Here is a 21023-nt window from a genome sequence, read left to right as displayed (position 1 = left end):
ACCATGAGTTACCTATCAACCATGAGTTACCTATCAACCGTGAGTTACCTGTCAACCGTGAGTTACCTGTCAACCATGAGTTACCTATCAACCATGAGTTACCTGTCAACCATGAGTTACCTATCAACCATGAGTTACCTATTAACCATGAGTTACCTATTAACCATGAGTTACCTGTCAACCATGAGTTACTTATCAACCATGAGTTACCTATTAACCATGAGTTACCTATCAACCATGAGTTACCTGTCAACCATGAGTTACCTGTCAACCATGAGTTACCTGTCAACCGTGAGTTACCTATCAACCATGAGTTACCTATCAACCGTGAGTTACCTATCAACCATGAGTTACCTATCAACCATGAGTTACCTATCAACCATGAGTTACCTGTCAACCATGAGTTACCTATCAACCGTGAGTTACCTGTCAACCGTGAGTTACCTGTCAACCATGAGTTACCTATCAACCGTGAGTTACCTATCAACCATGAGTTACTTATCAACCATGAGTTACCTGTCAACCATGAGTTACCTATCAACCATGAGTTACCTATCAACCATGAGTTACCTATCAACCATGAGTTACCTATCAACCATGAGTTACCTGTCAACCATGAGTTACCTGTCAACCATGAGTTACCTGTCAACCGTGAGTTACCTATCAACCATGAGTTACCTATCAACCGTGAGTTACCTGTCAACCATGAGTTACCTGTCAACCATGAGTTACCTGTCAACCATGAGTTACCTATCAACCATGAGTTACCTATCAACCATGAGTTACCTATCAACCGTGAGTTACCTGTCAACCGTGAGTTACCTATCAACCATGAGTTACCTGTCAACCATGAGTTACCTATCAACCATGAGTTACCTATTAACCATGAGTTACCTATCAACCATGAGTTACCTATTAACCATGAGTTACCTATTAACCATGAGTTACCTGTCAACCATGAGTTACTTATCAACCATGAGTTACCTATTAACCATGAGTTACCTATCAACCATGAGTTACCTGTCAACCATGAGTTACCTGTCAACCATGAGTTACCTGTCAACCGTGAGTTACCTATCAACCATGAGTTACCTATCAACCGTGAGTTACCTGTCAACCATGAGTTACCTATCAACCATGAGTTACCTATCAACCATGAGTTACCTATCAACCGTGAGTTACCTGTCAACCGTGAGTTACCTGTCAACCATGAGTTACCTATCAACCATGAGTTACCTGTCAACCATGAGTTACCTATCAACCATGAGTTACTTATCAACCATGAGTTACCTGTCAACCATGAGTTACCTATCAACCATGAGTTACCTATCAACCGTACCTATCAACCATGAGTTACCTGTCAACCATGAGTTACCTATCAACCATGAGTTACCTATCAACCATGAGTTACCTGTCAACCATGAGTTACCTGTCAACCATGAGTTACCTATCAACCGTGAGTTACCTATCAACCATGAGTTACCTGTCAACCATGAGTTACCTATCAACCATGAGTTACTTATCAACCATGAGTTACCTGTCAACCATGAGTTACCTATTAACCATGAGTTACCTATCAACCATGAGTTACCTATCAACCATGAGTTACCTATCAACCATGAGTTACCTATCAACCATGAGTTACCTATCAACCATGAGTTACCTATCAACCATGAGTTACCTGTCAACCATGAGTTACCTATCAACCATGAGTTACCTATCAACCATGAGTTACCTATCAACCATGAGTTACCTATCAACCATGAGTTACCTATTAACCATGAGTTACCTATTAACCATGAGTTACTTATCAACCATGAGTTACCTATTAACCATGAGTTACCTATCAACCATGAGTTACCTATCAACCATGAGTTACCTATCAACCATGAGTTACCTGTCAACCATGAGTTACCTATCAACCATGAGTTACCTATCAACCATGAGTTACCTATCAACCATGAGTTACCTATTAACCATGAGTTACCTATCAACCATGAGTTACCTATCAACCATGAGTTACCTATCAACCATGAGTTACCTATTAACCATGAGTTACCTATCAACCATGAGTTACCTGTCAACCATGAGTTACCTGTCAACCATGAGTTACCTATCAACCATGAGTTACCTATCAACCATGAGTTACCTGTCAACCATGAGTTACCTATCAACCATGAGTTACCTATCAACCATGAGTTACCTATCAACCATGAGTTACCTATCAACCATGAGTTACCTGTCAACCATGAGTTACTTATCAACCATGAGTTACCTATCAACCATGAGTTACCTATCAACCATGAGTTACCTATTAACCATGAGTTACCTATCAACCATGAGTTACCTATCAACCATGAGTTACCTATCAACCATGAGTTACCTATTAACCATGAGTTACCTATCAACCATGAGTTACCTATCAACCATGAGTTACCTATCAACCATGAGTTACCTATTAACCATGAGTTACCTATCAACCATGAGTTACCTATCAACCATGAGTTACCTGTCAACCATGAGTTACCTATCAACCATGAGTTACCTATCAACCATGAGTTACCTGTCAACCATGAGTTACCTATCAACCGTTGTATGTCATGTGGATTTTGTCAGCACTGTTTTCATGAACTTTGTTGTAGTATTGTATACCTTGATATTGTAGAGCTGCAGTTCTGTTTTCATTATACATGATAACTGATGGCTGGGTCTGACATGTATTATGGATGGTGTCTGTACTCATTGTAATGTTCATTTTGTCTTTGGTAGTCGAGGGACAGGATATAGAACAAACTGTTTTGTGTTCCACTCAATTCTGAGTTCTACTTAGGAACTTAGGCATGTTTCTCTGTTCTTCTATGAATCTAATGTTTTTCCTTGCGCTGAGTGTTGACATTGTACAGGTGCCAAACTGTTTATTCTTTTTATTGTGGAGAATGCTGTACTGAATGTTTGTGAAGTGTAATGCAATTATAGGTCATTAACAAACGTCGCTTTGACACTTCTGGTTTGTGTTATTCTGTACTGAGTTGTGAAACCAACACTGATGGGCCGTGGTGTACGCAGTGTACACACGCACACACGCACACACGCACGCACGCACGCACACACACACACACACACACACACACACTCTCTAAAACATACACACAGATGAGAGACAGACAGTACACAGTCCTAGACAAGCTGTTGGTCCATAGTGGTAGTGTATCAAAACTGTCTGTGTGGTCTAAGCAATTTGTAGCCTGGCTTCAAATCATTCTCCTCTTAAATTAAGTCAATGGTCATTTCAGCACATCAAACAACATGTGAGGTTTTGTTTTATTGGACATGATGCATGTCTGTTTTATCATCATCTGTGCTTTGAACAAATCTTGCTATTGCATGAAATTAGTATTGATTGCTACACTACAAACACTCCTATTTGTATTGATTCATTGGTTTCACATGAGATCTAGAATCCCCTGTATGAAAGCTGTTACAAGTTAATACAAGCGTTATAAGCATACAGGAGAGAAAAGTCATTTCCATCAGTAGGGAACTTCAATATCTTCAAATAATTCATGCCGGGAAAACACCAAAGTGCTGAAATGAACCGTAATGATTTAATCAATGTTTGTTGAAATCTAAACTCTAGACATCTGCTTTTTGTTTAAAGCAAATTGGGGATTACTTTGAAAAATACTTAATGATTAAGTTCCCTGGGGCATAACCTCCCAGCTAACCTATTTTAACATCTGCTATGCATATTTCTTGGTCAAATTAAGTTGCATGTTTGATTTTCTCGTCCCATTATGAGAACCAACAGAGCTCAGAGGATATGCATTACTGGAAAACATTAGCCATCAATACTATGCTATATATCCCTGAGAAAGGCATCTTGTTGATCAATGTCCCTGAGAAAGGCATCTTGTATCAATGTCCCTGAGAAAGGCATCTTGTTGATCAATGTCCCTGAGAAAGGCATCTTGTTGATCAATGTCCCTGAGAAAGGCATCTTGTTGATCAATGTCCCTGAGAAAGGCATCTTGTTGACCAATGTCCCTGAGAAAGGCATCTTGTATCAATGTCCCTGAGAAAGGCATCTTGTTGATCAATGTCCCTGAGAAAGGCATCTTGTTGATCAATGTCCCTGAGAAAGGCATCTTGTTGACCAATGTCCCTGAGAAAGCCATCTTGTTCATGTTATTGTATCCACCTCTTTGATCTTGTGTCTGGGTCTGGAACTAGAACTGGGTCTGAAACTGCGTCTGGGTCTGGGTCTGGAACTGGGTCTGACACTGGAACTGGGTCTGGGACTGGATCTGGGACTGGAACTGGGTCCGGAACTGGGTCTGGGTCTGGAACTGCGACTGTGTCTGGGTCTGGAACTGCGACTGGGTCTGGAACTGAGTCTGGAACTGGGTCTAGGATTGGATCTGGGACTGGAACTGGGACTGGGTCTGGAACTAGTTCTCTAACTGGGTCTGGGACTAGGTCTGGAACTGCGACTAGGTCTGGAACTGCATCTGGAACTGGGTCTGGAACTGGGTCTGGAACTGGGTCTGGGACTAGGTCTGGGACTGGGTCTGGGACTAGGTCTGGAACTGGGTCTGGAACTGGGTCTGGGTCTAGGATTAGGTCTGGAACTGCGACTGGGTCTGGGTCCGGAACTGGGTCTGGAACTGCGACTGGGTCTGGGTCCGGAACTGGGTCTGGAACTGCGACTGGGACTGGATCTGGGTCCGGAACTGGGTCTGGAACTAGGTCTGGGTCCACAACTGGGTCCGGAACTGGGTCTGGAACTGCGACTGGGTCTGGGTCCGGAACTGGGTCTGGAACTGCGACTGGGTCTGGGACTGGATCTGGGTCTGGAACTAGGTCTGGGTCCACAACTGGGTCTGGAACTGGGACTGGGACTGTGTCTGGAACTTCCTATAGAGAGTTGGAGTTGTTTTTCATCAGAGGATGCATGTCCGCTTCCTCATTGTGACACACTGCTCCATATTTTCCTCTCAGTCACTGGGTTACTGTAGCAGAACATCTCCTTTCACCTCTTAAAAGTCACTCATCAAAGACATGATACTGTATATGTAAGGTTGACACGCTTGAAATGATTGTTCCTATCTATGACAATCCACAACAACAATATCAAAAAAATGGCTTCCGCTCAGTTCTGTATTGTTGTACGGATCGAAATCTGAAATGTATTATGTACAGAACACAGACTCACTTCCTGTTTTAAAAAATACGGCATTGAACTTGTGATCCGTCTGCTCTGGTGCTCAGTCGCAAACAGTTCCCCTTGTCTCATGACCACTGCCTGTTTACTAAGTATAGCATTCACATGGCCAGTAATACCATGGCTTCTGTCAACTGTCTGGTCAATGGATCTCTATGGAACAACCATTCTGCAATTTATATTTCTATAGGAACGGCGACTCCATCTCTGACAATGCAGAATGTTCAGTGTAGAATTCTCCGGGTCTTCTTGATCAGCTTTCCCCAGGTCCGGTACGGACCTGAACTGTTAGGATGGAAGGCCCAAAAACGTCCCACAACCAACACTTCCAGGCAACGTCAACCTTCCCCTCAGAGAAACTCAGCCAGAGTACGTTGAGCTGTAGCTCCATCAACTAACCTATTAGAACTAATGGTCAGGAATGTCACTATGTTTGTACCACCGGAACATGACTCCAAAAAGGCACCAAATGTTGAGATGATTGACCCTTCTATGACACTGCCCCTCCCTCCTACTCTTGGCAGCCCTCTTGGATCTAGCCGAACGTTACAAAGGGCCCATAGGCGTCACTGTGCGGCCATAATGACGTCTGTGTCACACTCACCCTGGGCAGCTGAAACAGGTGCAATGTAATCAATCTCTACCAAATGGAGATGCAAATGGAAGAGAGAGAGAGAGATTTGAACCCTGCTCCAATACCTTCAGTTCTACATAATGGCTTTTAGTGATGATGACGACCAACCCTAATCTTACTTCCTTCAGAGTTTAACTCTGGCAAAACATTAGCACTCCCCGTGTCTGGCTTTAGAAGAGAAGCAATGGAACTGAATCCCATCACCACCTAAATATTTTCTAAACTATAAGGGGTCATAGCCTGTCTCTACACACTATGCATACGTCCCAAATGGCACCCTATTCCCAATGTAGCACACTACTGTTGAGCAGGGCCCATATGGCACTGGTCAAAAGTAGTACACTATGTAGCGAATGGGGTGCCATTTGGGACGTAGCCTGTATCTGCCATAGACCCAGATTCCCCGTGTGTCTGTCAGTGTGTGGGTGAAAGATGAGCGAGGGTCAGATAGATTGCATAGAGCAGGCTTGGCCTGCCTTCCATGGAACACTGACAACTTCTCTAACACATTCCAGAACTACGTATCTGTGGAAGTATGTGTGGGACATTCTTTTTGAGGTTTGCTTGAGGAGGGCCATGTTGACAGGATAATCCCTTGACCACAACATCGTAATCAAGTGCTTTTTGCATGAGGAAATGAAATTGAATGGAATTGACCTCCATTACTGGTGGATCCAGTCAGTTTATAGGGTAGGCTATAGGCGAAAATCTGCCCACTTTGCTTCAACCACAACGTATTGTCGAAGATCATTTCCAGTCACACCATCATTGCCATTAGTGACAGTAAAAACCAGCGATGATGACAACACAATACGAACAACCACACCATTGGCTACTATACTTATGAACTACCAGAGACAGACACACATCTGGCAAAGAGATAAATGCTTAGAACATAATCTGGGCTTGCCGAGTATAGGATGTCTGCACTCTTGAGAACAATGGAATGACTTCTTGGCTGAGGCTGGGTGTGGAGGGTGTGGAGGGGTTAGGTCAAGCTCTGAGCTCCGTGGCCCAGTTGAGTGGATGTGACCTGGGCTGGCTGGGCTGGATGGCTGGGTGGGGCCCGCAGGAAGTCTGGTGCTCCGTTGGCCCATCAGTCCGCTTGGCCTTACCGACAGACAGACATGGGGTCATAAATTGTAAACTGTCAGGGCGCTCCCATTTGATTCCACAGTGAGGTTTTTGGGTGTCATTGGTGGTTTGGGATGCATGCAGCGTAACACTCATCATGATTGAATAGATTTACAAGGGTCTCACTGAAATTCTGTGAAACAGAATGCTCTGAAAGTTATGGGCATACCACAACCCTAACAGAGAACAGATACTAAAGGCTTTCTGTAGAAGTTGATGAACATGCAAGCGATGGGACCATTCCTATAGTGTTTCTCACATATTGTTGTTTATCGAGGTTAGGTGAGGAAACGTCTCAAAGCCATGTTTCATTGTGGGATTTCTCATAAGACAAAATCCCTCCCCAAAGTCCAGATGATAAATGATCTGTGAAGGTCAAAGGGAAATTATTTAGTCATAACTATTTAGTAATTAGGTTGCCAATATTGCTGGCATGATAATGCGCAACTAAAAGCACAGTACAGTTTTGTCAGATGCAGGAAACACGTTTGTGTTCCATGTTTGATTGCCTGTTGTTCATCACTGACTCACTAAACATGTAAACTCCAATTCATTTCCCAAACCAGCTTGTGAAACCAAGTCTTTTCCAGGCACACTTAACTTACAGTTAGTATCAGGCGAGCAACTTGAACCCAAACAAGTTCTCAAGGAAGGAACAAAGTCCTTAGTAATTCCTAGAAGTGCCCATTAAGACATTACTGAAACAATCAGGGGGCTAATAAACACAGTTCCTCTGCTATTCAGAGGAATGCTAAGAGCAAATGTCCAGCCGGTCCACTCACACTAGGTGTGCCTTCCTCCAGCCCTCCAACCCTCCAGCCCTCCATCCCTCTAGCCCTCCATCCCTCCAGCCCTCCATCCCTCCAGCCCTCCATCCCTCTAGCCCCCTCCACCCCTCCATCCCTCCACCCCTCCAGCCCTCCATCCCTCTAGCACTCCATCCCTCCAGCCCTCCATCCCTCCATCCCTCCATCCCTAGCCCTCCATCCCTCCACCCCTCCAGCCCTCCACCCCACTTACTCTCCACCCCTCCAGCCCTCCATCCCTCTACCCCTCCAGCCCTCCACTCCTCTAGCCCTCCATCCCTCCACCCCTCTAGCCCTCCAGGCCCCCACACCTCTAGCCCTCCACCCCTCTAGCCCTCCAGGCCCCCACACCTCTACCCCTCCAGACCTCCATCCCTCTAGCCCTCCAGGCCCCCACACCTCTAGCCCTCCAGCCCTCCAGCCCTCCATCCCTCCACCCCTCTACCCCTCCAGCCCTCCACACCTCTAGCCCTCTAGGCCACCACACCTCTAGCCCTCCAGGCCCCCACACCTCTAGCCCTCCAGCCCCCACCCCTCTATCCCTCCACCCTTCCACCCCTCTAGCCCTCCAGGCCCCCACACCTCTAGCCCTCCACCCCTCTAGCCCTCCACCCCTCTAGCCCTCCACCCCTGCAGCCCTCCACCCCTCTAGCCCTCCACCCCTCTATCCCTCCACCCTTCCACCCCTCCACCCCTCCAGGCCCCCACACCTCTAGCCCTCCACCCCTCCAGGTCCCCATACCTCTAGCCCTCCAGCCCTCCAGGCCCCCACACCTCCACCCCTCCAGGCCTCCACCATGCATTCTCCACCATTCCAACGTCTCCCAGAGAACTCTCTCACTCCTCTCCGTGTTTCCTGTCATTGTTCTTATCCCAGCGCCGACCGCAGGCTCCTCCCAGGATATGGGAAAAGGTGGTCTGTTAAAGCACATTGTTTCCTGTCGGCCAGCGCCGTGGAGAGGGAGGGGTGGACGGCCGGTGGGAGGGCGGGCCAGATATGACCTTTGACCCCTAAAAAAGAAGCATGGCATTTTTTAGGAGAATCCATCCAGGTGGAGGAATAGGCTAGTCCACAGACCAAGTAAGGGAACCTTTGAAAACGTGACGTATCGGAATCAGGACTTTTTACATGTACAATATCTGTATACTCACTCACAAACCAAGCCTGATCGCCAACATTATGAGTTGCACAGACCACAGCACATTTCCCATGCTTGTTCGAGTAAGGTTTCATAATCCCTGGCTTGGAAAAGTCAACTGTATAAATCAAGTAGACTTAAGAGACTCTACGTAGCCAGAAGAGTGCAGCCAGATGTCATATTGAGCAATTAGACTGTTACTGAGTGAGGATTACCGGAGCTTCCAGTCGGCAAAATGTCAGACCTAACTTTTGGTGGTTTGGTTGTCCAATGGTCATGAGTGGTTAAAGCCAAGAGGTTTTCATAGGGCCAGTATGTCTCGATGCCACAACATTAAGTGTATCTACAGTATTATACGGTATTAAAAAATACATCATATTGTGCCTATCTATCTACAAGATCTTCATTTTCAACACTGAAGCAACAACATTCTGTTCTGATAAACAGTTGGGCTGTTATGCAACCATTCTGTCAACAATCCAGTAATGAGCGTGAAGAACGGAGTGTGAAGTACATAAAGTAATGAGGCCTCTAACCAGTGGCCACGGAGGAGAGTGATGAGAGAAGAAGAACCTCCCCAGTGGCCACAGAGGAGAGCGGTGTGAGAAGAAGAACCTCCCCAGTGGCCACGGAGGAGAGCGGTGTGAGAAGAAGAACCTCCCCAGTGGGTGGCCACGAAGGAGAGAGGTGAGAGAATAAGAATCTCCCCAGTGGCCACGGAGGAGAGCGGTGAGAGAATAAGAATCTCCCCAGTGGCCACGGAGGAGAGCGGTGAGAGAAGAATAACCTCCCCAGTGGGTGGCCACGGAGGAGAGCGGTGAGAGAAGAAGAACCTCCCCAGTGGCCACGGAGGAGAGCGGTGAGAGAATAAGAATCTCCCCAATGGCCACGGAGGAGAGCGGTGAGAGAAGAATAACCTCCCCAGTGGGTGGCCACGGAGGAGAGCGGTGAGAGAAGAAGAACCTCCCCAGTGGCCACGGAGGAGAGCGGTGAGAGAAGAAGAACCTCCCCAGTGGCCACGGAGGAGAGCGGTGAGAGAAGAAGAAACTCCCCAGTGGCCACAGAGGAGAGCGGTGAGAGAAGAAGAACCTCCCCAGTGGCCACGGAGGAGAGTGGTGAGAGAAGAAGAATCTCCCCAGTGGCCACGGAGGAGAGCGGTGAGAGAAGAAGAACCTCCCCAGTGGCCACGGAGGAGAGCGGTGAGAGAATAAGAATCTCCCCAATGGCCACGGAGGAGAGCGGTGAGAGAAGAATAACCTCCCCAGTGGGTGGCCACGGAGGAGAGCGGTGAGAGAAGAAGAACCTCCCCAGTGGCCACGGAGGAGAGCGGTGAGAGAATAAGAACCTCCCCAGTGGCCACGGAGGAGAGCGGTGAGAGAAGAAGAACCTGGCCCCGGAGGAGAGCGGTGGCCAAGAAGAACCTCCCCAGTGGGTGGCGGTGAGAGAAGAAGAACCTCCCCAGTGGCCACGGAGGAGAGCGGTGAGAGAAGAAGAAACTCCCCAGTGGCCACAGAGGAGAGCGGTGAGAGAAGAAGAACCTCCCCAGTGGCCACGGAGGAGAGTGGTGAGAGAAGAAGAACCTCCCCAGTGGCCACGGAGGAGAGCGGTGAGAGAATAAGAATCTCCCCAGTGGCCACGGAGGAGAGCGGTGAGAGAATAAGAACCTCCCCAGTGGCCACGGAGGAGAGCGGTGAGAGAATAAGAACCTCCCCAGTGGCCACGGAGGAGAGCGGTGAGAGAATAAGAATCTCCCCAGTGGCCACGGAGGAGAGCGGTGAGAGAATAAGAACCTCCCCAGTGGCCACAGAGGAGAGCGGTGAGAGAAGAAGAACCTCCCCAGTGGCCACGGAGGAGAGCGGTGTGAGAAGAAGAACCTCCCCAGTGGCCACGGAGGAGAGCGGTGAGAGAAGAAGAACCTCCCCAGTGGCCACGGAGGAGAGCGGTGAGAGAAGAAGAACCTCCCCAGTGGCCACGGAGGAGAGCGGTGAGAGAAGAAGAACCTCCCCAGTGGCCACGGAGGAGAGCGGTGAGAGAAGAAGAACCTCCCCAGTGGCCACGGAGGAGAGCGGTGAGAGAAGAAGAACCTCCCCAGTGGCCACGGAGGAGAGCGGTGAGAGAAGAAGAACCTCCCCAGTGGCCACGGAGGAGAGCGGTGTGAGAAGAAGAACCTCCCCAGTGGCCACAGAGGAGAGCGGTGAGAGAAGAAGAACCTCCCCAGTGGCCACGGAGGAGAGCCGTGAGAGAAGAAGAACCTCCCCAGTGGCCACGGAGGAGAGCGGTGAGAGAAGAAGAACCTCCCCAGTGGCCACGGAGGAGAGCCGTGAGAGAAGATCTTTCCCAGTTGCCACGGAGGAGAGCGGTGAGAGAAGATCTTTCCCAGTTGCCACGGAGGAGAGAGGTGAGAGAAGATCTTTCCCAGTTGCCACGGAGGAGAGCGGTGAGAGAAGATCTTTCCCAGTTGCCACGGAGGAGAGCGGTGAGAGAAGAAAATCCTTCCCAGCCTCCTTTGGATGTTTGGATAAAGACAGGAAGGAAAAGGAGTAGCTGGAAAAACTCAGCGAGGCTCCTCACCAAACAGCTCTGTGATGAAGGAGACCCTGGTCTGGATGCCAACGTCACTGAAAAGCCATCACAGGGTCATGTACTGTAGTACTCTAAAATCCACAGAAAGGATGGGCGGATAAACCAACACACACACAGAGACACAGAGACACACACACACATGCAGACACAACACAACAGACACACACACAGAGACACAGACACACACGTGACCACACACACACCCACGTGCACCCCCCCACACACACAGGCCCATACACACATACACACACAGACACAACACAACAGACCACACACACACACTACACCAGAAGATGAAGAGGAGATAGATGGACGGATTTAGCCAGGAAATGTGAAATGACTACTTCCTCTCAGTGATGAGCAGGAACAGAGCCTGTAGCTGCAGAACTGTAAACGCAAATGAACTGACTGTCCCAGTGGGTCGGAGAGGAAGGACCCTCGCTGGCTTCCTGTCACAGACCTCAGTCACAGGGGCCACAGGAGGAGCACAGCACCCCCCCATGTCCACCTGTTGTTACAGCAACACATTGGCATTTGTTTTATTTCTGAATATACTTCACAAAAGTACTTGACAAAAACAGCAAGATATCACGTGTGTTTTCTGTTCTAAGTGAGACATCCATCCACAGTCTAAAAACAGCAAGATATCATTTGTGTTTTCTGTTCTAAGAGAGACATCCATCCACAGTCTAAAAACAGCAAGATATCATTTGTGTTTTCTGTTCTAAGAGAGACATCCATCCACAGTCTAAAAACAGCAAGATATCATTAGTGTTTTCTGTTCTAAGAGAGACATCCATCCACAGTCTAAAAACAGCAAGATATCATTTGTGTTTTCTGTTCTAAGAGAGACATCCATCCACAGTCTAAAAACAGCAAGATATCATTAGTGTTTTCTGTTCTAAGTGAGACATCCATCCACAGTCTAAAAACAGCAAGATATCACGTGTGTTTTCTGTTCTAAGAGAGACATCCATCCACAGTCTAAAAACAGCAAGATATCATTAGTGTTTTCTGTTCTAAGTGAGACATCCATCCACAGTCTAAAAACAGCAAGATATCATTTGTGTTTTCTGTCCTAAGAGAGACATCCATCCACAGTCTAAAAACAGCAAGATATCATTTGTGTTTTCTGTCCTAAGAGAGACATCCATCCACAGTCTAAAAACAGCAAGATATCATTTGTGTTTTCTGTCCTAAGAGAGACATCCATCCACAGACTACAAAGCTGACGTCCATGATAAAATATGCTCCTCATGCAAGTTTATTCTGGTTACATTTGACAAACATCAGAGCCTGCTGGTGCAAGAACACGAAGCTTGGAGTCCAAGGCTCATCAATCCCCCAGTGACCATTAGTCCCCCAGTGACCATTAGTTCCCCAGTGACCATTAGTCCCCCAATGACAATTAGTTCCCCGGTGACCATTAGTCCCCCAGTGACCATTAGTCCCCCAGTGACCATTAGTCCCCCAATGACCATTAGTTCCCCAGTGACCATTAGTCCCCCAGAGACCATTAGTCCCCTGGTGACCATTAGTCCCCTGGTGACCATTAGTTCCCCGGTGACCATTAGTCCCCCAGTGACCATTAGTCCCCCAGTGACCATTAGTCCCCTGGTGACCATTAGTTCCCCGGTGACCATTAGTTCCCCTGTCACCATTAGTTCCCTGGTGACTATTAATCCCCCAGTGACCATTAGGTTCCCCAGTGACCATTAGTCCCCCATTAGTGACCATTAGTCCCCAGTGACCATTAGTCCCCCAGTGACCATTAGTCCCCCAGTGACCATTAGTTCCCCAGTGACCATTAGTCCCATTAGTGACCATTAGTCCCCCAGTGACCATTAGTCCCCCAGTGACCATTAGTCCCCCAATGACAATTAGTTCCCCAGTGACCATTAGTCCCCCAGTGACCATTAGTCCCCCAGTGACCATTAGTCCCCCAGTGACCATTAGTCCCCTGGTGACCATTAGTTCCCCGGTGACCATTAGTTCCCCTGTCACCATTAGTTCCCTGGTGACTATTAATCCCCCAGTGACCATTAGTTCCCCAGTGACCATTAGTCCCCCAGTGACCATTAGTTCCCCAGTGACCATTAGTCCCCCAGTGACCATTAGTCCCCCAGTGACCATTAGTTCCCCAGTGACCATTAGTCCCCCAATGACCATTAGTTCCCCAGTGACCATTAATCCCCCAGTGACCATTAGTCCCCCAATGACAATTAGTTCCCCAGTGACCATTAGTCCCCCAGTGACCATTAGTTCCCCAGTGACCATTAGTCCCCCAGTGACCATTAATCCCCCAGTGACCATTAGTCCCCCAGTGACCATTAGTTCCCCAGTGACCATTAATCCCCCAGTGACCATTAATCCCCAAGTGACCATTAGTCCCCCAGTGACCACGAATCTCCAGTGACCATTAGTTCCCCAGTGACCACGAGTCTCCAGTGACCATTAGTTCCCCAGTGACCATGAGTCTCAAGTGACCATTAATTATCCAGTGACCATGAGTCTCCAGTGACCATTAGTTCCCCAGTAGTAGGGCTACAGTGGAGATTAAGGTTACAGGAGGTTGGGGTTAGGTTAGGGTTACAGTAGAGGTTAAGGTTAGGGTTACAGTAGAGGTTAAGGTTAGGTTAGGGTTACAGTGGAGGTTAGGGTTAGGTTAGGGTTACAGTAGAGGTTAGGGTTAGGTTATGGTTACAGTGGAGGTTAGGGTTAGGTTAGGGTTACAGTAGAGGTTAAGGTTAGGTTAAGGTTACAGTGGAGGTTAGGGTTAGGTTAGGGTTACAGTGGAGGTTAGGGTTACAGTAGAGGTTGGAGTTAGGTTAAGGTTACAGTGGAGGTTAGGGTTAGGTTAGGGTTACAGTAGAGGTTGGGGTTAGGTTAAGGTTACAGTGGAGGTTAGGTTAGGGTTACAGTAGAGGTTGAGGTTAGGGTTACAGTAGAGGTTAGGGTTAGGTTAGGGTTACAGTAGAGGTTGGGGTTAGGTTAAGGTTACAGTGGAGGTTAGGGTTAGGTTAGGGTTACAGTAGAGGTTAGGGTTAGGTTATGGTTATAGTGGAGTTTAAGGTTAGGTTAGGGCTATAGTGGAGTTTAAGGTTAGGTTAGGGTTACAGTGGAGGTTAGGGTTAGGGTTACAGTGGAGGTTAGGGTTAGGGCTATAGTGGAGTTTAAGGTTAGGTTAGGACTATAGTGGAGTTTAAGGTTAGGTTAGGGTTACAGTAGAGGTTGGGGTTAGGTTAAGGTTACAGTGGAGGTTAGGGTTAGGTTAGGGCTATAGTCGAGTTTAAGGTTAGGTTAGGGCTATAGTGGAGTTTAAGGTTAGGTTAGGGTTACAGTGGAGGTTAGGGTTAGGGTTACAGTGGAGGTTGGGGTTAGGTTAGGGTTACAGTAGAGGTTAAGGTTAGGTTAGGGTTAGGGTTACAGTGGAGGTTAGGGTTATGGTTACAGTGGAGGTTAGGGTTAGGTTTACAGTGGAGTTTAAGGTTAGGTTAGGGCTATAGTGGAGTTTAAGGTTAGGTTAGGGTTACAGTGGAGGTTAGGGTTAGGGCTATAGTGGAGTTTAAGGTTAGGTTATGTTACAGTGGAGGTTAGGGTTAGGGCTATAGTGGAGTTTAAGGTTAGGTTAGGGTTACAGTGGAGGTTAGGGTTAGGGCTATAGTGGAGTTTAAGGTTAGGTTAGGACTGCTGGTTTACATGGCCTGTGGAACCATGTAACATTCAATCCTGTTTGCTGGACACAGTCCAGGGTCTCTGGACAGATCTCTGGCTGACACAGCACCCCAGATGTACACACTGCTGTCTTCACCTAATCCCTCAGCACTGATCACACACACAAATACACATACACACACACACACACCAACACACACACAAATAAAGTTCATGACACTGTTGTGTCAGGTTGGGTATCAAATGCTGGCCATAAAAAAATGCGTCATGATTTTACATCATTGTGAACCTCTAGTGGTAGGCCGTGTGTGTGTGCGTGTTTGAACCTGATGTTGTATTCCTAATGAGTTAGTTCTCAGGTCATTATATGTCCCTCCTCGCTCTGGCCTTTCCTGTGACCCCCAGTCTCCAGCTCTGGCCTTTCCTGTGACCCCCATTCTCCAGCTCTGGCCTTTCCTGTGACCTCCAGTCTCCAGCTCTGGCCTTTCCTGTGACCTCCAGTCTCCAGCTCTGGCCTTCCCTGTGACCCCCAGTCTCCAGCTCTGGCCTTCCCTGTGACCCCCAGTCTCCAGCTCTGGCCTTTCCTGTGACCTCCAGTCTCCAGCTCTGGCCTTCCCTGTGACCCCCAGTCTCCAGCTCTGGCCTTTCCTGTGACCTCCAGTCTCCAGCTCTGGCCTTTCCTGTGACCTCCAGTCTCCAGCTCTGGCCTTCCCTGTGACCTCCAGTCTCCAGCTCTGGCCTTCCCTGTGACCTCCAGTCTCCAGCTCTGAGTGGAGGGCGTAGCAGCACTGCCATTGTGGAGAGAAAATAAACATTAGTGTCAGTGTGTGACCAACCCTCTCGTGTTTAACATATACATTGTCTTGAAGGCGTCTAGTAGACCACTTAAGATAATATATATTTCCTTTCTTTGGACAAAATGTATTTCCTTAACAGTGGGACGGCTCCTACACCATTGGATGGGGCAGGGGCAGGGGCGACACACCATGGGGTTCAGGTCAAAAGTCCCCAGATGTCCTTATATGGCACATTCCTCACATGTCCTGCCTCTGTGGGATCCAATCCTGGCTTTCTCAACTATATCTCCCTCTGTCCATCTCCTCCTCACAGCAATAAAGCATTTAAATTACATTTATGCAATTCAGCTGGTTTTGATGGTCCTGAATGACAGCAATATATAGGCCTGTCGATCTTAAAGGGGAAAATAAACACTTTAGGAAGTTTACAGTTACAGTTAGCTGGCGTTCAGAATCCTAGTGTTTCCATTCCCCTTTAAGATTACATTTCAACCTCACATTAGTGCAGAAAAGGAAGAAAGGTCGCCCCAGACCACAGTATTGAGACAGTCCTCTATATAGTACCACAGTCAAACCACAGTATTGAGACAGTCCTCTATAAAGTACCACAGTCAGACCACAGTATTGAGACAGTCCTCTATATAGTACCACAGTCAGACCACAGTATTGAGACAGTCCTCTATATAGTACCACAGTCAGACCACAGTATTGAGACAGTCCTCTATATATGTCACGTTCTGACCTTTATTTCCTGTGTTTTGTAATTAGTTAGTATGGTCAGGGCGTGAGTTGGGTGGGCAGTCTATGTTTGTTTTTCTATGATTTGAGTATTTCTATGTTTCGGCCTAGTATGGTTCTCAATCAGAGGCAGGTGTCATTAGTTGTCTCTGATTGAGAATCATACTTAGGTAGCCTGGGTTTCACTGTGTGTTTGTGGGTGATTGTTCCTGTCTCTGTGTTTGCACCAGATAGGACTGTTTTGAGTTTTCACATTTCTTGTTTTTTGTAGTCAGTTGTTCATGTGTACCTTAACGCATTAAAAAGAACCATGGACACTTACCACGACGCATATTGGTCCTCCGATCCGTTTCGCCTCTCCTCTTCGGAGGAGGAAATTCATTACAATATAGTACCACAGTCAGACCACAGTATTGAGACAGTCCTCTATATAGTGCCACAGTCAGACCACAGTATTGAGACAGTCCTCTATATAGTACCACAGTCAGACCACAGTATTGAGACAGTCCTCTATATAGTACCACAGTATTGAGACCACAGTCATTGAGACAGTCCTCTATATAGTACACAGTCAGACCACAGTATTGAGACAGTCCTCTATATACAGTACCACAGTCAGACCACAGTATTGAGACAGTCCTCTATATAGTACCACAGTCAGACCACAGTATTGAGACAGTCCTCTATATAGTACCACAGTCAGACCACAGTATTGAGACAGTCCTCTATATAGTACCACAGTCAGACCACAGTATTGAGACAGTCCTCTATATAGTACCACAGTCAGACCACAGTATTGAGACAGTCCTCTATATAGTACCACAGTCAGACCACAGTATTGAGACAGTCCTCTAGACCACAGTCAGACCACAGTTTGAGACAGTCCTCTATATATATAGTACCACAGTCAGACCACAGTATTGAGACAGTCCTCTATATAGTACCACAGTCAGACCACAGTATTGAGACAGTCCTCTATATAGTACAGAGACCACAGTATTGAGACAGTCCTCTATATAGTACCAGTCAGACCACAGTATTGAGACAGTCCTCTAGTACCAGTCAGACCACAGTATTGAGACAGTCCTCTATATAGTACCACAGTCAGACCACAGTATTGAGACAGTCCTCTATATAGTACCACAGTCAGACCACAGTATTGAGACAGTCCTCTATATAGTACCACAGTCAGACCACAGTATTGAGACAGTCCTCTATATAGTACCACAGTCAGACCACAGTATTGAGACAGTCCTCTATATAGTACCACAGTCAGACCACAGTATTGAGACAGTCCTCTACAGTACAGAGTCAGACCACAGTATTGAGACAGTCCTCTATATAGTACCACAGTCAGACCACAGTATTGAGACAGTCCTCTATAGTACCACAGTCAGACCACAGTATTGAGACAGTCCTCTATATAGTCAGACCACAGTATTGAGACAGTCCTCTATATAGTACCACAGTCAGACCACAGTATTGAGACAGTCCTCTATATAGTACCACAGTCAGACACTGCACAGGGGCTTTTCAAAACACACAGGAAACAGGGAGAACAAGCAGAAAACACAAAAGTGATTTTAATTCCCCTCTTGCTTTTGTTGTATAGTAGTATTAGTGTTCTCTTAAGTTCTCTTTCAATTCTCCTTTTGTCAAAATGAAAATAGGTCCCTCATCTAAAAATGAAAGTCTCAACAGACATAGCCTGTGGGTCATAGCCGGCTCCGAGTGAAACCCAGAGAGCGTCACGTTTTTTAAGACCGGTGGGAGACAAGAGGGCGACCCTGCAACATGTGCTCACTGAACTTTAGCTCCTTCTCTTCCTGTAGGATGCCCCTCACTCTGACTGAGAGAGCCACACACAATACAGACAATGAGAGGCTGGGGAACAACAGAGGCATCAGCCTTAGTTTTGGCCCAAACTCCAGAGAGGAGAGGCGTGCATGCAGCCCACTTTGGGAAGGTACAGATACATGAATCAATACCAATACTCTTTCTGTGTGTGTGTGTGTTTGTGTGTGTGTGTATGTGTGTGTACTATACTTGTGAATAGTAAAAGAACAAACATTTGACCAACTGGGGACATTTTGTTGGTCCCAACAAGGAAATATACTATTTCTAGGGGATTTTGGGTTAAGCTTAGAATTGGTGTTAGGGTTAGAATTGGAGCTAGGGATTAAAGGTCAGGTTTAGGAGTTAGGTGTTAAGGTTAGGTTTATGGTTTGTGGTTAAGGTTAGGACTAGGGTAAATGTTAGGTTTAGGGGTTAGGGAAAATAGGATTTTGAATGGGAATCAATTGTGGGTACCTACAAGGTTAGTTAAAGAAGTGTGTGTGTGTGTGTGTGAGAGAGAAAGAAAATAGAGATATGTGTCATAGTTTACAATACATGTTGGGAATCCATTCTGCAGACAGTCTTCAATGGAAAAGTTGTTGTGACATCAGTGGTAGATTTTACAGGACTGTAAATAATATAGCCAAACACCAGTTGGGTCTTTGGGTGACAAGTGTAATTTGCTATCAGATGGTGTTGTGATTGTGTTGTCCCATAACTCTCAAGCACATGCTGAGCATGAACACAGACTCACTCACAACACTCTGAAATATGATTTGCTGGGCTAAAATGGTTCCTAACCATCTACAGGTAAGACAACCGTCATAACATTAGTCGTCCCCTTACCCATCTGTCTATCGCCTCCTTTGAATTCCATGCTGTCACAGTTACCAGCCCTTTCAAGCTTAACATCCTTATCATTTATCGCCCTCCAGGTTCCCTCGGAGAGTTCATCAATGAGCTTGATGCCTTGATAAGCTCCTTTCCTGAGGATGGCTCACCTCTCACAGTTCTGGGCGACTTTAACCTCCCCACGTCTACCTTTGACTCATTCCTCTCTGCCTCCTTCTTTCCACTCCTCTCCTCTTTTGACCTCACCCTCTCACCTTCCCCCTCTACTCACAAGGCAGGCAATACGCTCGACCTCATCTTTACTAGATGCTGTTCTTCCACTAACCTCACTGCAACTCCCCTCCAAGTCTCCGACCACTACCTTGTATCCTTTTCCCTCTTGCTCTCATCCAACACTTCCCACACTGCCCCTACTCGGATGGTATCGCGCCGTCCCAATCTTCGCTCTCTCTCCCCGCTACTCTCTCCTCTTCCATCCTATCATCTCTTCCCTCTGCTCAAACCTTCTCCAACCTATCTCCTGATTCTGCCTCCTCAACCCTCCTCTCCTCCCTTTCTGCATCCCTTGATTCTCTATGTCCCCTATCCTCCAGGCCGGCTCGGTCCTCCCCCCTGCTCCGTGGCTCGACGACTCATTGCGAGCTCACAGAACAGGGCTCCGGGCAGCCGAGCGGAAATGGAGGAAAACTCGCCTCCCTGCGGACCTGGCATCCTTTCACTCCCTCCTCTCTACATTTTCCTCTTCTGTCTCTGCTGCTAAAGCCACTTTCTACCACTCTAAAGTCCAAGCATCTGCCTCTAACCCTAGGAAGCTCTTTGCCACCTTCTCCTCCCTCCTGAATCCTCCTCCCCCTCCCCCTCCTCCCCCTCTCTGCAGATGACTTCGTCAACATTTTGAAAAGAAGGTCGACGACATCCGATCCTCGTTTGCTAAGTCAAACGACACCGCTGGTTCTGCTCACACTGCCCTACCCTGTGCTCTGACCTCTTTCTCCCCTCTCTCTCCAGATGAAATCTCGCGTCTTGTGACGGCCGGCCGCCCAACAACCTGCCCGCTTGACCCTATTCCCTCCTCTCTTCTCCAGACCATTTCCGGAGACCTTCTCCCTTACCTCACCTCGCTCATCAACTCATCCCTGACCGCTGGCTACGTCCCTTCTGTCTTCAAGAGAGCGAGAGTTGCACCCCTTCTGAAAAAACCTACACTCGATCCCTCCGATGTCAACAACTACAGACCAGTATCCCTTCTTTCTTTTCTCTCCAAAACTCTTGAACGTGCCGTCCTTGGCCAGCTCTCCCGCTATCTCTCTCAGAATGACCTTCTTGATCCAAATCAGTCAGGTTTCAAGACTAGTCATTCAACTGAGACTGCTCTTCTCTGTATCACGGAGGCCCTCCGCACTGCTAAAGCTAACTCTCTCTCCTCTGCTCTCATCCTTCTAGACCTATCGGCTGCCTTCGATACTGTGAACCATCAGATCCTCCTCTCCACCCTCTCCGAGTTGGGCATCTCCGGCGCGGCCCACGCTGGATTGCGTCCTACCCGACAGGTCGCTCCTACCAGGTGGCGTGGCGAGAATCTGTCTCCTCACCACGCGCTCTCACCAC

Source organism: Oncorhynchus nerka, unplaced genomic scaffold (assembly GCF_034236695.1).
Source record: "Oncorhynchus nerka isolate Pitt River unplaced genomic scaffold, Oner_Uvic_2.0 unplaced_scaffold_121___fragment_6___debris, whole genome shotgun sequence".
NCBI classification, from domain to species: Eukaryota; Metazoa; Chordata; class Actinopteri; order Salmoniformes; family Salmonidae; genus Oncorhynchus; species Oncorhynchus nerka.
This window is presented reverse-complemented; position numbering follows the sequence as displayed.